This window comes from Pygocentrus nattereri, chromosome 4 (assembly GCF_015220715.1).
Source record: "Pygocentrus nattereri isolate fPygNat1 chromosome 4, fPygNat1.pri, whole genome shotgun sequence".
Lineage (NCBI taxonomy): Eukaryota > Metazoa > Chordata > Actinopteri > Characiformes > Serrasalmidae > Pygocentrus > Pygocentrus nattereri.
The window spans coordinates 29,949,401-29,965,569 of record NC_051214.1 but is presented as its reverse complement, the minus strand read 5'-3'; the positions used below and the strand labels follow the sequence as shown (position 1 = coordinate 29,965,569).

Below are 16,169 nucleotides of genomic sequence, written 5' to 3'. Positions count from 1 at the left end.
CTGTCCAGGGTGTATCCTGCCTTCTGCCCGAAGACTGCTGGGATAGGCTCCAGGACCCCCCTCGACCCTAATGGAGAATGCGGCTTAGAAATTGGATGGATGGATGGAAATATATTTTAAATATGATACTTCCAAAGTAGTAGAGACAGGAACATGATTACTACCATATAACATCACCTTTCCTTTTAAGAAACATTTAATACTTGTTTTGGGACTGAAGATGCCAATTATTCTAGTTTTGAAAGTGGTATTATATGCTGTTCTTCTGTTGTATGCATTGTATATTACACTCGTAATGCGCCACACATTTTCAGCGGTAACAATCTGGATGGTCCTTTCCTTTGGCCAACAACATCCATTATTTCCACAGACAATCTGAAAGGTCAATTTGTCAGACCACAGTGTAGTTCCCACTGTAAATCAATCCATTTCAGATGAGCTTGGGCCCAGAGAAGTCAGCAGCATTTCTGGACATTGTGATATGTCGCTTCCACTGTGCGTAGTACAGTCCTAATTTGCATTTGTGGATACAGCGACAAACATTCTTTACTGACCACTGTTTGCCAAAGTATCGCTGAGCTTGTGTAGTGCTATAGTGCAGGGCTATCTGAGGGGTCAAAAGTCACTGGTGTGTAGTTATGGTTTTTGCCTTGTGATTTTTCTGGATTCCTTGAATCTTTTGAAGATATTATGCACTGTAGAGGGTGAAATAATCCAAATCTTTGCAATCACTCATTGAGGTATGTTGTTTTTACATAGCTGGACTATTCACTGGTGATTTTTTTTTTGCTAATTGACAAGCCTTGACCCATCCTTGCTCATAAAGAATGAGGCCTTTCCTGGATGTTCATTTTATACCCAAACATGACGACATCACCTGTGAAAGATCTTTTTTGAACATTTAACATAGTTCTTGGTCTTAAATTGTCCCTGTCCCAACATTTTTGTGGGCAAGTTTAAATGGTAGTGAAACACATGGTGACACAAGTTGGGACGTTTACATTTTGCTGGAAAAACGTGTTACCTTGGCTACAGACCAAAAAGCCTTTCTCTGAGAGAGCATTACTTTTATTCAGCTTTGCTCATATGAAATTATTGATTTCTGTCTTTAATCTCTTGAGAAGATAATTGCCCCGGTGTTTTGCTTGTGTTGAAACTAAAGATTGCCACAGAACATGAATTTTGCATTACTCCTGAATGTTTTCCTCCTGAACTGAATGCTTTCGTAAACCTGAAACAGGTTTATCTGGATTCTTTTAGCTGCAGGCATTTAAACTCACATACCCACCTCTTAACACTAAAGAAGGCCTAATCAAAAAAGCCCTCAAGGATGTTTGATTTGTTCTCCTAGAAAGTTCTCTGACTTCCCCCACACCCTCACTCAGTTGTTTTTCCTTCAAGATTTTATTTTAACATATGTTTAGTAACAAACATTAAATATAAATTTGAAAATGAAAACTGTAACACTCGAAACCAGGCATTAGTCAATGATTACATTATCACTGAACCAAAGGAGAAGATATAGGCCTAATGTTCATTATGGAAAACTATAAATAACTATCATTCATAACTCATAATGTATTCATAACTCAATTTGAAATCTCCCATATACACTGTGAAAACTGAACTTGATGGCACTAGAGTTGCATAACGTATATTTAGTTCTGATTAGTTCCATTAAAACTCACATTTGTAAGGTTGTATCTTGGTTAGGTTCCAAACAATAGAATTAAAGCTGAGGTTACATCTTCTTCTAAGCCACTTCTCCTTCTGGGTTGCAGGGGGCTGGGGAGGGGTCAGGAAATGAGTCGAGGAGTCAGTTAGGAGTCAGGAAAATTGTGGAGTAAACTAAGTTGAATAAGTCAAAAAAATCTGTTTATCTTGCCTTATGATATTAAGTTGACTTGACTATATTTTACAGAGTAACTTTAAGCCCACCATATAAATTTATAGCCTCCTAAATGCTAAACTAAATATAATGCTAAAATGCTAAATATACTATATACAGTCATTTGCTACAGCTTGAACACCCCCAGGGAAATAATTATTTATTATTATTATTATTATTATTATTATTATTATTAATAATAATAATAATAATCATTTAATTACTGGTGCGCTTTCTACACTGATGGCAGCTCAAAGTGCTTTACAGACAGTAAGTAAAAATAAAGACTCTGAAAAAGAACACATGTAAATGTGGCATTTTATCCTACAAAATTCTATTCATTATGTTAGGTTAAACATGGGGGGACAAAATTAAAATATAAAATGTACCGTAACTTTTGCACAGTCCATAATTTTGTCATGTTGCCTTATTATTGCTCCAAAGCCTGTACATACCCGCCATTTCTATGCCTCAATTTTAACACATTAAATTTCTGAATTTCTTTGCCAGAGATGTTTTGGGAGAAGTGTGTTAGATATGGGCCTAAAAAGGCTTGTTGGAGTGATGCCATAGAAGAGCTATGTTTGGTTCTCCAAGGGACATTTTAAAGGACGGTTCATTAAAAGATTTTTTTTTTTTTGATCATTTTCTCCTTCTGTCACATGTGTAAAATGCGGTTGCTTATCATGGACAATAATTTAGACATTTTTGCCTGAACTCATCAAGAGAACATGTTGAGTCAAAACACACTGCCTACTGGCTTCTATTATAAAAACCTTTGAGTTTCAGTGTCACTTGTAACATACGTCAACTTGATGCAACCTGGACACATCATCAGTGATGTTACCTGGGGTCATGGAGTGTTTCAGGTCTTTCGAACATCATCCACTCTCATCCAGGTGACCCAACTGGGGTTGATCAGGCCCCAGCTTGTGTCCAGGTAGCGCTACCCTACCCACAGTTCTCCTCTCTGTATCCACAGCCACCTTGAGGCAACTTCTGCCACCTCAGTGGCCTCCTTAATGGCCCTTCGCATACTGCCCCCTGTGATGTCCAGGATATTGTAGGCCCTGCAAAGAGACTAGCCAGCAAACCCTCTGCATCCCACTTCGATGGGCTCACACCGTGGTCGCCACCCGTTGTTCCGGCATTCCTCCACTAGCTCAGTGTACTTTGCCCTCTTCTTCTCGCTGGCCTCCTTAATGCGGTCTTCCCAGAGTATGGTGAGTTCCAGTAAAACGATTTGCTTGGAGATCTCTGAGATGAGTAGCAAGTCGAGCCGCAATGTTGTAGTGGCGACAGTTTCTGGGAATTTCAGTTGCTTCCCCAGGTCAACTTTCAACTCCCAGTCTTGTGCTGTTGGTGGCAGGCCAGATGAGGTGGCCCTGGCAGCTGATGTAGTTCCCACTGTAAATCAATCCATTTCAGATGAGCTTGGGCCCAGAGAAGTTGACAGCATTTCTGGACATTGTGATATGTTGCTTCCACTGTGCGTAGTACAGTCCTAATTTGCATTTGTGAATACAGCGACAAACATTCTTTACTGACCACTGTTTGCCAAAGTATCGCTGAGCTTGTGTAGTGCTATAGTGCAGGGCTATCTGAGGGGTCAATAGTCACTGGTGTGTAGTTATGGTTTTTGGCCTTGTGATTTTTCTGAATTCTTTGAATCTTTTGAAGATATTATGCACTGTAGAGGGTGAAATAAGCCAAAACTTTGCAATCACTCATTGAGGTATGTTGTTCTTACATAGCTGGACTATTCACTGGTGATTTTTGTTTTTTTTTTGCAAAGTGACAAGCCTTGACCCATCCTTGCTCATAAAGAATGAGGCCTTTCCTGGATGTTCATTTTATACCCAAACATGACGACATCACCTGTGAAAGAATTTTTTGAACATTTAACATAGTTCTTGGTCTTAAATTGTCCCTGTCCCAACATTTTTGCGGGCAAGTTTAAATGGTAGTGAAACACATGGTGACACAAGTTGGGACGTTTACATTTTGCTGGAAAAACGTGTTACCTTGGCTACAGACCAAAAAGCCTTTCTCTGAGAGAGCATTACTTTTATTCAGCTTTGCTCATATGAAATTATTGATTTCTGTCTTTAATCTCTTGAGAAGATAATTGCCCCGGTGTTTTGCTTGTGTTGAAACTAAAGATTGCCACAGAACACGAATTTTGCATTACTCCTGAATGTTTTCCTCCTGAACTGAATGCTTTCGTAAACCTGAAACAGGTTTATCTGGATTCTTTTAGCTGCAGGCATTTAAACTCACATACCCACCTCTTAACACTAAAGAAGGCCTAATCAAAAAAGCCCTCAAGGATGTTTGATTTGTTCTGCTAGAAAGTTCTCTGACTTCCCCCACACCCTCACTCAGTTGTTTTTCCTTCAAGATTTTATTTTAACATATGTTTAGTAACAAACATTAAATATAAATTGTAAAAACATTAAATAAAAACTGTAACACGTGACATCAGGTGTTAGTCATTGACTGCGTTTTTATTGAACCAAAGGAGAAGATGTAGGCCTAATGTTCATTATGGAAAACTATAAATAAATATCATTCATAACTCATAGGCAAGGCAAGGCAAGTTTATTTATATAGCACCTTTCATACACAACGGTCATTCAAAGTGCTTTACAAATGAAAAAATACAGAAAAATGTAATTAATGTAAATAAAATAAAATTTATGTAAATTAAAAAATAAAAAAAACAATTAAAACAATAGATTTAAAAGAAGTTAATCAAATTTAAAAGAAGGAGATAAAAAATTAGAATAAAAATAAGAAACATGATTAAAACAATAGATATAAAGAAGTGAAATGAATGAGGATAAGAGTGCCGTTACAGGATAAAAGTGGATTAAACTGAGCTAAAGGCCTACTCAAACATGAAAGTTTTCATTCTGGATTTAAAAGTGTCTAGTGTTGGGGCTCTTCTAATGCTCTCTGTCAGCTGGTTCCATTTCATAGCAGCGTAGTAGCTAAATGCCGCCTCTCCGTGTTCAGTTTTTACCTTAGGCTGCACTAACTGACCAGTTCCTGATGATCTGAGAGTTCTGCCCGGCTCATATTGCTGGAGCACATCTAATAAATATACTGGTCCTGCACCATTAAGACATTTATAGACCAGTAATAGTACCTTAAAGTCTATTCTGTAACATACTGGTATCCAGTGTAGGGATTTAAGGATAGGAGTGATGTGCTCCCTTCTTTTACTCATAGTGAGAACTCTAGTAACTGCGTTTTGAATCAGCTGAAGCTGTTTGATTGTCTTTTTTGGGAGTCCAGTTAGGAGCCCATTACAGTAATCAATCCTACTAGAAACAAAGGCGTGGATGAGTTTCTCCAGGTCTGCTTTAGCCAGAAAATCTCTGATTTTGTTGATGTTTTTGAGGTGATAGAAAGCTGATTTGGTGACAGCTTTGACATGAGATCAGAGTCCATTTGTACACCAAGGTTACGTACTAGTTCTTTAGATTTTAGGCCTCTCAAATCTAGATAGTCTGTGTCTTTCATTGCTATTCCCAAATAAAATAATCTCTGTTTTATCTTTATTCAACTGCAGAAAGTTGTGTTTCATCCATTTGTTTATGTGCTCAAGGCATTTGCACAGTGAGTCTAGGGGACCGTAGTCATTTGGGCAGAGAGCCATGTAGATCTGAGTGTCATCTGCATAGCTGTGGTAAGATATCCCATAAGTATGCATGATTTCACCTAGAGGAATCATATATAAATTAAATAAGAGTGGCCCAAGAATTGAGCCCTGGAGTACACCACAGGTCACTGGCACAGTCTCAGAAACATTACCTTCCATTTCCACAAAGAAGTTCCTTCCTTGAAGGTATGAACTGAACCATTTTAGGACAGTTCCTGAGAGTCCAACCCAGTTCTCAAGTCTATCTATGAGAATTTTGTGGTCAATGGTGTCAAAGGCAGTGCTGAGATCGAGCAGTAGTAGAACAGACATGTTTCCTGAGTCTGTATTTAGGCGAATGTCATTGATAACCTTAATTAGTGCAGTCTCAGTACTATGATTAGGTTGGAAGCCTGACTGAAATTTGTCTAGACAGCTATTTGTGGACAGAAAGTGCATAATTTGCTTGAAGACATTTTTTTCTATTATTTTTCTAATGAATGGTAGATTAGAAATTGGTCTATAATTATTTAACAGGCTTGTATCTGGAGTTTTCTTTTTCAAGAGAGGCTTCACAACTGCAGTTTTTAATGCACTCGGAAATACACCTGACATGAGTGGGGAATTTACTATTTGAAGAATGTTCACTAATATTGAGGAAAAGACATTCTTTAAAAACTTGGTTGGTAATGTATCAAGACTGCAAGTGGATGATTTGAGATGGCTCACTGTATCGATTAAACCTTCTTCATTAATAACACTAAACTGGGACATGTTGAACATGCTTTTGCGTGGTTTTGGAGAGAAACGTCTCGTTGGTAGATGTAGGCGTACAGATAGCTTGTCTGATGGTGTGGATTTTAGTATTAAAAAATTTTGCAAACTCATTACATTTCTCAGTTGAAACTAGCTCAGGGGCCATATATGTAGGTGGGTTTGTTAGTCTGTCAACCATAGTGAAAAGCATTTTGCTATTGTTAACATTATTGTTAATAATGCTAGAGAAGAAGTATTGTCTAGCTTTGCACATTATTCTATTGTAATCACGCAGCCTATCTTTGAAAATTTGTGTATGTGAAGGTTGGTTTTACGCCATCTGCGCTCAGCCTTTCTGCATTCTCTCTTTTGGTGCTGAACTGCAGGATCATTTCTCCATGGAGCTTTCTGCTTGCATTGCATGGTTTTAACTCTAACTGGTGCAATCTGATCCAAAACACTGGCAGTTTTTGAGTTGAAACTTTCCAGCAGAGCATCAACAGAGCCAGATGGTTGGCAAGGTGAAGAGCACATTTTGGTAACAAAAAGTGCAGCTGTCCTGTCATTTATCTGTCTTTTCTTAAACCTAACTTGCCTGGCACTGCTGTGGATTGAAGTACACATTTCAAAAAATACACAGTAGTGATCAGACAATGCAACATCCTTAATAGAGGCTGAAATGTTAAGACCCTTTGAGATAACCACATCCAAAGTGTGACCATGGCAATGTGTGCTTCCAGTCACATGCTGAGAAAGTTCAAAAGATTCAAGTACATCATAGAGTTCTTTGGCGTAATTATCCTTGGGATTATCAATATGAATGTTAAAATCACCAGCAATAACAAAATGATCAAATTCAGTAGAAATAAAAGATAACATATCTGTGAAGTCATCAATAAAATTAGCATTGTACCTTGGAGGTCTGTAGACAGTTACTAGTAATATTCTTTGTGCCCCTTTTAAAATCGCACCTAAATATTCAAAAGATGTGAAATCACCAAGTGGTAACTGCTTGCATTGGAAAGTATCATTAAACAGCATTGCTACACCTCCACCTTTCTAGCCGGTGCGTGAAACATTTAAAAAGTTAAAGTTTGGTGGAGCCGTCTCAGTTAACACAATATCAGCACTATATGAGTTTAACCATGTCTCTGTTAAAAGCATAAAATCAAGCCTGTGAGTTGTAGTTAAATCATTAATTATATAAGACTTGTTTGTAAGCGATCTGATATTTAGTAGAGCTAAACTAATAACCTGTGCACTTTGTTTCAAAGACTGTGAGTTACTTCTAACATACTGCAGGTTGGATGTATTCACAGTATCTGACCTAAACTCCTTGTTCTTTCTGCTTCTGATAAGAACGGGAATGGGAGAGATAATTGGGACACAGGGTCCATGCTTGTTTTGAAAACATGAACCGCTGATATCATCACTGTAGCAGCACGGACCCAAAAGATGTCAATTTCCTGGATTACATGGGGTGGCCTGTTCCTTTACAGTGGTGGAGGGTGGGTGGAGCTCCTGCTGGTGATGAGCTTGCGAGCGGAGCTGTCTATCTGATGGTTTATGAGCTTGTTTTTTCCTTTGAGGTTGTGGGGGAGATTTGTTTAATAAATCATCATTTTGGCTAAGCTTAATTTTGGCCCCTTTCACTAACTCCTTGATTGGGGTGTGTGGTGGTGGTGAGGAGAAGGGTTGTCCATGAGGCAGTAGGTGACTGTGGAGAAGTTGAGGTGATTTTCTGAAACTGTGATATTTGGCTCACATCGAGCTAAGAGTTTCTGATTGTTTTTCATGCCGTGAATAGAGTCACCCCCAAAAACAAGGGTGTCTGCTGTGGCTACGGCCTGGAGCCTGGTGGCTCTCCTGGGATGTTCTGAATGGCTGAATCTTCTGGTTCTTTCTGGGTTATGTTGACTGTTATTGGGAAAGTCATTGAGGTCTTGCAGTGGCTCACATCTGTTTTGCAAATGAAGTGACTGGAACTGATTTCCTCTGTGTCTGTGCTGTGATCTCCCAGCAACAACAACTTTAATAATGTAATAATGTTCTTTAAAAGAACACATGTAAATCTGGCATTTTATCCTACAAAATTCTATTCATTATGTTAAGTTAAAAATGGGGGGACAAAATTAAAATATAAAATGTACCGTAACTTTTGCACAGTCCATAATTTTGTCATGTTGCCTTATTATTGCTCCAAAGCCTGTACATACCCGCCAATTCTATGCCTCATTTTTTAACACATTAAATTTCTGAATTTCTTTGCTGGAGATGTTTTGGGAGAGGTGTGTTAGATATGGGCCTAAAAAGGTTTGTTGGAGTGATGCCATAGAAGAGCTATGTTTGGTTCTCCAAGGGACATTTTCGAACTTTTCGGTCTTTCGAACATCACATACTCTCACCCAGGTGTCCTAGCTGGGGTTGATCAGGCCCCAGCTTGTGTCCAGGTAGCGCTACCCCACTCACGGTTCTCCTCTCCGTATCCACAGCCACCTTGAGGCAACTTCTGCCACCTCCGTGGCCTCCTTAATGGCCCTTCGCATACTGCCCCCTGTGATGTCCAGGATATTGCAAGCCCTGCAAAGAGACTGGCCAGCAAACCCTCTGCATCCCACTTCGATGGGCTCACACTGTGCTTGCCACCTGTTGTTCCAGCACTCCTCCATTAGCTAGTGTACTTTGCCTTCTTCTTCTCGTTGGCCTCCTCAATGTAAGTCTTCCCAGAGTATGGTGAGTTCCAGTAAAACGATTTGCTTGGAGATCTCTGAGATGAGTAGCATGTCGAGCTGCAATGTTGTAGTGGTGACAGTTTCTGGGAATTTCAGTTGCTTCCCCAGGTCAACTTTCAACTCCCAGTCTTGTGCTGTTGCTAGTAGGCCAGATGAGGTGGCCCTGGCAGCTGATGTAGTTCCCACTGTAAATCAATCCATTTCAGATGAGCTTGGGCCCAGAGAAGTCGGCCCTGGCAGCTGATGGTGGCTTCTCCCCAGCCCAGACAAAAGCAATGATGTTCTTCACTTGATGGAGGCGCTTGCAGTGGCCAATTCCACAGCTGATTGTGTTCGCTATGGCCTTCAGGACTTGGTCATGGCTCCAGCAGTCACCCAGAACTTTCGAACAGCAGCTGAGGATGTTTTTCCAGGGTGCCCCTCTTCAAGCACAGGTTGCAGGGAGGTGCCTACACCAATCCCCAGCTGAACAGGTTGGATTGGCTTGGTAGTACATCATGGGCAGCCTGGATCAGGAATCATATACGATGGGATTCTGCTTCCCAAAGCTCTGGCCATGAGACTTTGAGGTCCACTGCATGCTCTCAGCTTGTCCATGCTCCCTGCTGCCACATTCCAACCATTCTGCTAGCCCGCTCCTCCTCTACTGTTGCCTGCACCCTTTCACTGCACCAGCACTCTCCTGTTCTTCCCCTGCGCCTTGTTGTAGCGACATGTTGTACCGCTACCCAGGCCAGCTCTTCCAGGAGTCACTACTCCCACCAATGCCTTGTGCCATATCCGTGACTCAGCCACATCCACAGCCTCTGCTGCCCTCCACCTCCACCCTGTCCTCACCTCGATCCCAGCCTGGGAGACCTTCGGGTCCTCTGACTCTCTGTATTGTAGCACCTCCCTGGCACAGCTCACCGTGAACTCCTCACTCAAGCTGCTGATGGTGAGCGTCAGCTCGTGTTTTCTGGTCGTACAGGGCGATGTTGCTCAGGCTCCAAAGTAGACCCAACCACTTCCGTAGAAACCTGCTGATGCTTGCTAGGTAGGCCTGACTCATCCACTGTGGCTAGCCAGGCTTCCAGCTCAAGGTTGGTTGCACTGCCAATATGGTGACCTTTCCTTTCTTCAGCACCAGAGATCTGGACTTTGCTGGCTTGAAGCACGTGCGAGCACAGGTGATCATCTCTTCCAGTCCCGGACTTGGTGAGGGAACCTCTGCACTGGGCGTCTACAGACTTCACCAGCATGTTCATGGTGAGTGTGAATAAGATCACTGAAATGGTGCTGTGATCCAGTGATGATCCCCTTCTCAAGCCTGTGTCAATCTGATGTTGTAGACTCAGCACAGACTCTTAGACTGTAACTTTCATTGTAGTCCAGAATGTGGTCTTTAAACTTGTTTGGGATGTGGGGTATGAACGTTTGTGAGATCCAACCACAGCACCACCAGGTCCCCCTTGTTCTCCCGGGCTTCCCTGATCAGCTGTGTGACCACGCCTGTGTGCTCCAAAAAAAATAGGTGGAAATGCATATTCCATTGAAGAACCATCCATTAAAAGATACAAAACTTAGTCCTTCTACTGTGCCATTACATTTTAAGAGTGTATTTAGTTACTGTCAGAACAAAACCTGTACCAACACAATTCAAAGAAGTGCTCAATTGCTCAAAGCTTATATGTAGCATTACTAATCCATAAGCTCCAGTGAAATCTGGTGGAAAACAATGTGCACAGAACAAATCCTATCAGGTTGGGAGCACTTTATTTAAAGGTAGCCTAACCTTTAAATAAAGTAATACTTGAATATTTATGAACGCTATTATTCCAGAGTAATGATAGAGACATAGTTAAGACCACCATAGTACTGTGGAAGATTTTGATGCCCTTGAAAAGTAAAATTGTATGTGTATTTTCCCTTAGGAATGAATATACAAGTACATATACATACACAAATACTGCAGTTAAGTAAAAGTATAAATTATAAAAATAAATATTACTTGAGTAAAAGTTAACAATCTCAGTCTGTATTTCTGTGTGAGTACAACAGTACAAAATGACTTGCTTTTATATGCACAGAAGTGTAGAAAGTAAATGAAAATTGTGTAAAGTATTATCATTCTTTTAAGGACAGTGTGCTGCAGACATGACAGAGTTAGATATGCTTAGTTTCTAAGGATTCTAGTTTTGAAAGTTGCATTATATGCTGTTCTTCTGTTGTATGCATTGTATTTTACACTCATAATGCGTCACACATTTTCAGCGATAACAATCTAGATGGTCCTTTCCCTTGGCTGACAACGTCCATTATTTCCACAGACAATCTGAAAGGTCAATTTGTCAGACCACAGTGTAGTGTCCACTTCCATCAATCCATTTCAGATGAGCTTGGGCCCAGAGAAGTTGACAGCATTTCTGGACATTGTGATGTATCACTTCCACTGTGCGTAGTACAGTCCTAATTTGCCTTTGTGAATACAGCGACAAACATTCTTTACTGACCACTGTTTGCCAAAGTATCGAGCTTGTGTAGTGCTATAGTGCAGGGCTATCTGAGGGGTCAATAGTCACTGGTGTGTAGTTATGGTTTTTGGCCTTGTGATTTTTCTGAATTCTTTGAATCTTTTGAAGGCATTGTTTGCTGTAGAGGGTGAAATAAGCAGTATTCTTGCAATCACTCATTGAGGCATGCTGTTCTTACATAGCTGGACTATTCGCTAATGGTTTTTTTGCAAGTGACAAGCCTCGACCCATCCTTACTCATCCTGTCCTGGATGTTCATTTTATACCTGAGCATGATGACACCACCTGTGAAAGATCTTTTTTGAACATTTAACAAAGTTCTTGGTCTTAAATTGTCCCTGCCCCAACATGTTTGCAGGCAAGTTTAAATGGAAGTGAAACACATGGTGACACAAGTTGGGAAGTTTATATTTTGCTGGAAAAACTTTGTTACCTTGGCCACAGACCAAAAAGCCTTTCTCTGAGAGACTAAAGACTTTCTCTAGAGTCGCAATGAAATAAAGCACAGATCATACACGGAAAGACATTCAGAAGGATGCTCAGTAGTTGCCATGCAAAACAATACCTGGCAATGACTACATCTAATGGAAGTTTGTTTCCTCTGCAGATGTGACAGTAACCAAACATTAAATATAAATCTGAAAAAACAGACTAACACAACACCAGGCATTAGTCAATGATTACATTATCACTGAACCAAAGGAGAAGATATAGGCCTAATGTTCATTATGGAAAACTATAAATAAATATCATTCATAACTCATAATATATTCATAACTCAATTTGAAATCTCCCATATACACTGTGAAAACTCAACTTGATGGCACTAGAGTTGCATAACTTACATTTAGTTCTGTTTAGTTCCATTAAAACTCACATTTAAGGTTGTATCTTGGTTAGGACAAGATGGACAAGATGGATGGCTTGGACAAACAACAGAATTAATGCTGAGGTTACATCTTCTTCTAAGCCACTTCTCCCACTAGGTTGCAGGGGAGCTGGACCCTAGCTGAGGGTACTACAAAGACTGTTACATTATTACAACCACTTACTATTAGGAGTCAGGAAAATTGTGAAGTAAACTAATAAGTCAAAATAATCTGTTCATCTTGCCTTATGATATTAAGTTGACTTGGCTATATTTTACAGTGTAACTCAGTCCACCATATCAATTTTAGCCTCCTAAATAAATGCTAAACTAAATATAATGCTAAAATGCTAAATATACTAGATCAAATTTAAAATATAAATATTACACATCTTTTTGATTTTCTAAGTAAAAATAACTCCTTTAAGAAGAACACATGTACATATGGCATTACATTGTCTTAAAAATTATATTTTTTATGTTAGGTTTAACATGGGGAGAAAAAATTAAAAAATAAAACATACCGTAACTTTTACACATGCCATAATGTTGTCATGTTGCCTTATTATTGCTCCAAAGCCTGTACAAACCTGCCATTTCTATGCCTCATTTTTTAACACATTAAATTTCTGAATTTCTTTGCTGGAGATGTTTTGGGAGAGGTGTGTTAGATCTGGGCCTAAACAGGTTTGTTGGAGTGATGCCATAGAAGAGCTATGTTTGGTTCTCTAAGGGACATTTTAAAGGACGGTTCATTAAAAGATTTATTTATTTATTTATTTTTTTTTATCATATTGTCCTTCTGTCGCATGTGTAACTTACAGTTGCTTATCATGGACAATAATTTCAACCAAGTTAAAACTGATATTCATCAAAATGAAAGCAGACAGGTGGAAGTGTGACACGCAGATAGTATTCAGATATTATACTCATTAAAAGTCAGCCTGAAACTCTGAGCTGATTGAGAGTTTCGATGACAGGTGGTGTGAGTAGGATGTGAAACGTGATACTGTTGGTTAGTTTTATTCTTTTCCCCAGAAGACTTTTTAGAGGCAGGCAAACATCATCACATTTCACAAATCAAGATTATGGGGAAAGAAAGTATTTTGTTAATATAATGAACTAAAAAGGGTCAGTTCTGATATCAGGGTTGACTTTAAAGGATCTTCATAACTGAATTTAGGAACATGTACACTTGCCAAACACAACGTGTCATTAACTGAAATAATCTCAGTGTTTTTAACTCACTGCTTTCTTGAAGCAAAACTGATGGCATCCACATCTGAGTCTATTCTTCACATATACACATAGAAGACAGTGTAAAATGATCAGGTAAAAAACTGTGTTATTACAGAGTTATTTGCGTATGTAATAGAAGTCTGGACCTGCGGGCTGCTCTGTGAATGTTGCAATTTTTGATCAAATGTTTATTAACAAACTATTTGTGTCACAAGCTTAAGCCGAACCGAAACAATATGTAAAAACAATACAAGTACAAATAAAACAGAGACAAATAACCAAACAAATAAACAATACATCTATACATAATCAGCATATATAGAGAGATAACAGGTTTATAGAAAGCTTTTCAAAGCATCGATAGCACTATACCAGTGATTGAGAGTGACTTAGCATTATTAATTCAAGCTATTGAGAGTTCCATATAGCCTCATTGTCTGCAGGGTATATTTTGGTTTGTCTATCTGAATTTACATGACCAAATCATAAGGCAAATTATTCAGTAACTGCATGAAATAAATGTAAATTTTTATTTATTTATTTATTTTTTTGTAAAAGCTCCCCTCAAATGAACAGAACATCTTTGATCACACGTTTTGCTATATGTGTACAATTTACTGCTGAAAGCCAAAAATTATAGATGCGCTTTGTATTATTTTATAATAATCATTTTTACACTGTTTAATCACTGAAGAGATGCCATCTGTTTATAGTTTATAGCCCAGATTTGTGGAAAAAAGATTCGTGATCGACTTTCAGTAGAAAAAAAATTGTGAGTTCAGTTTCTTTTATTATAAGGGTTTAAATTTACATTACACATCTATTTGACTGGAAAGAAGACAATTCCAGCTTTCATACAACACTCACTTCACTTTTGAATGTAGCTTATGAAATATGAAAGTTCTGAAGAATAAGATGAAGTGATTGGACGAACCACTGGTAGCTCCAGGAAGTTTTAGAAGTTAATTAACATCTAAACAGAAAACATCCAGAGTCTAATGGAGAGAGAATGAGCTGGTTTCCAGTGAACTGCGATCACTATCTCAGCAACAGTGAAACCAACTAAAACAAACGTTTTTATCATTGTTATCATTATTATTTAGAAATGTTAAACATTGCAGCTTCCAGGCACTGATTCAGGTTGCAGGCACTGATTCAGACATCAAGTCTGATTAATTAGATGCTACCTTTTTCCAAAATGCAGCAACAGGTGGACATTCCCAAATAATATGGATAAGAGTGCCCTGGACATTTATTCTTTTCATGTTTTGTAGTCTGAGAGCTGTCATTTATGTCCTGATGCACAGATAACAGACCCTTAGACTTCCTCTGCTTGACAAATATACACATATTTAAAATGAGGAACACCTCTGTTTTCCCAGTGAGAGGCAAAGATAGGTCTCCTATCAACACCCCCTTATTTTCAAATGTTGTCGAATTAGACTTTGTTGGAACCACCACTTGCCAAACCTGACCCTGATGCTGCCTGGGCACTTCCCTGAACAGCATGCCATTCCTGACAACAAAATGAATCCGATCCTCTTTTGCCTTTGGGTCTTTAGCTATTTGTCGGAGTGGTTCTAGGGCATCATCCTCATCCTGTGCCTTAGCCAACTCAGACCAATCTACGGGGAGGTCATCCATCACAGTACCAGCCACCCGAAATGTAGCCAAGACACCCTCTGCGTGCTCGAAAGAGCTGTGGGAGAGAGTGTCAGGCACAATGTTAAATTTGCCTTTTCGGTACCGGACAGAGAAGTCGAATCCCTGGAGCCGGATAGCCCACCTGGTTAACCTCGCAGATGGTTTTGGGTGGTTAAACACCCAGGTGAGAGCAGCATGGTCCGTAAACACCAGGAAGTGTCGTCCCTCCAGATAGACTCGCCACTTCTCCACTGCCCATACTACAGCTAAACACTCCTTCTCTGCGGTGGAATAGTTTTTCTCCACCCCCCTCAGGAGCCTTGAGGCATAAGCGATAACATGCTCCTGCCCCTCAGCCTCCTGGGTGAGCACTGCACCAAGCCCCACCTCACTAGCATCGGTCTGGAGCTGGAATGGTTGACTGAAGTCAGGAGGAACCAAGACCGGGGCAGTGATTAGAGCTTGCTTGATGTCATCAAAAGCTTTCTGGCATTGCTCTGTCCAGGCCCAAGTAGAGTTCTTCCATTTCAGGGCATTAAGGGGGTCAGTCCTTCCAGCAAAATGTGGAATGAAACGGTGGTACCAGCCGGCCAATCCCAAAAACCTATGAACTTCCTTCACTGACCGGGGCTGAGGGAAGTCTCTTTCCGGCTCTATCTTTCCGGGTTCCATACTAATACTATCCTTGGAAATGTGACCTAGAAAGTTGAGGGATGTCTGTAACAGGCTGCACTTCCTCAGATTGAGCATAAGCCCTGCTCGATGAAGGCAGTCGAACACCTCTTGGAGGTGGTGAAGATGTTGCTGGACTGAGGCTGAATACACCACAATGTCATCTATATAGATGAAGCAAGATCTTCCCTAGAGGTCCCCCATGACAGAT

At 39.9% G+C, this 16,169-nt stretch overlaps 1 pseudogene; it reads right to left on the bottom strand.

Moving 5' to 3' along the window:
* Positions 1 to 2,834: 2,834 nt before the first annotated feature.
* Positions 2,835 to 10,073, bottom strand: LOC108414585 (annotated as a pseudogene).
* Between the last annotated feature and the right edge of the window lie 6,096 nt (positions 10,074 to 16,169).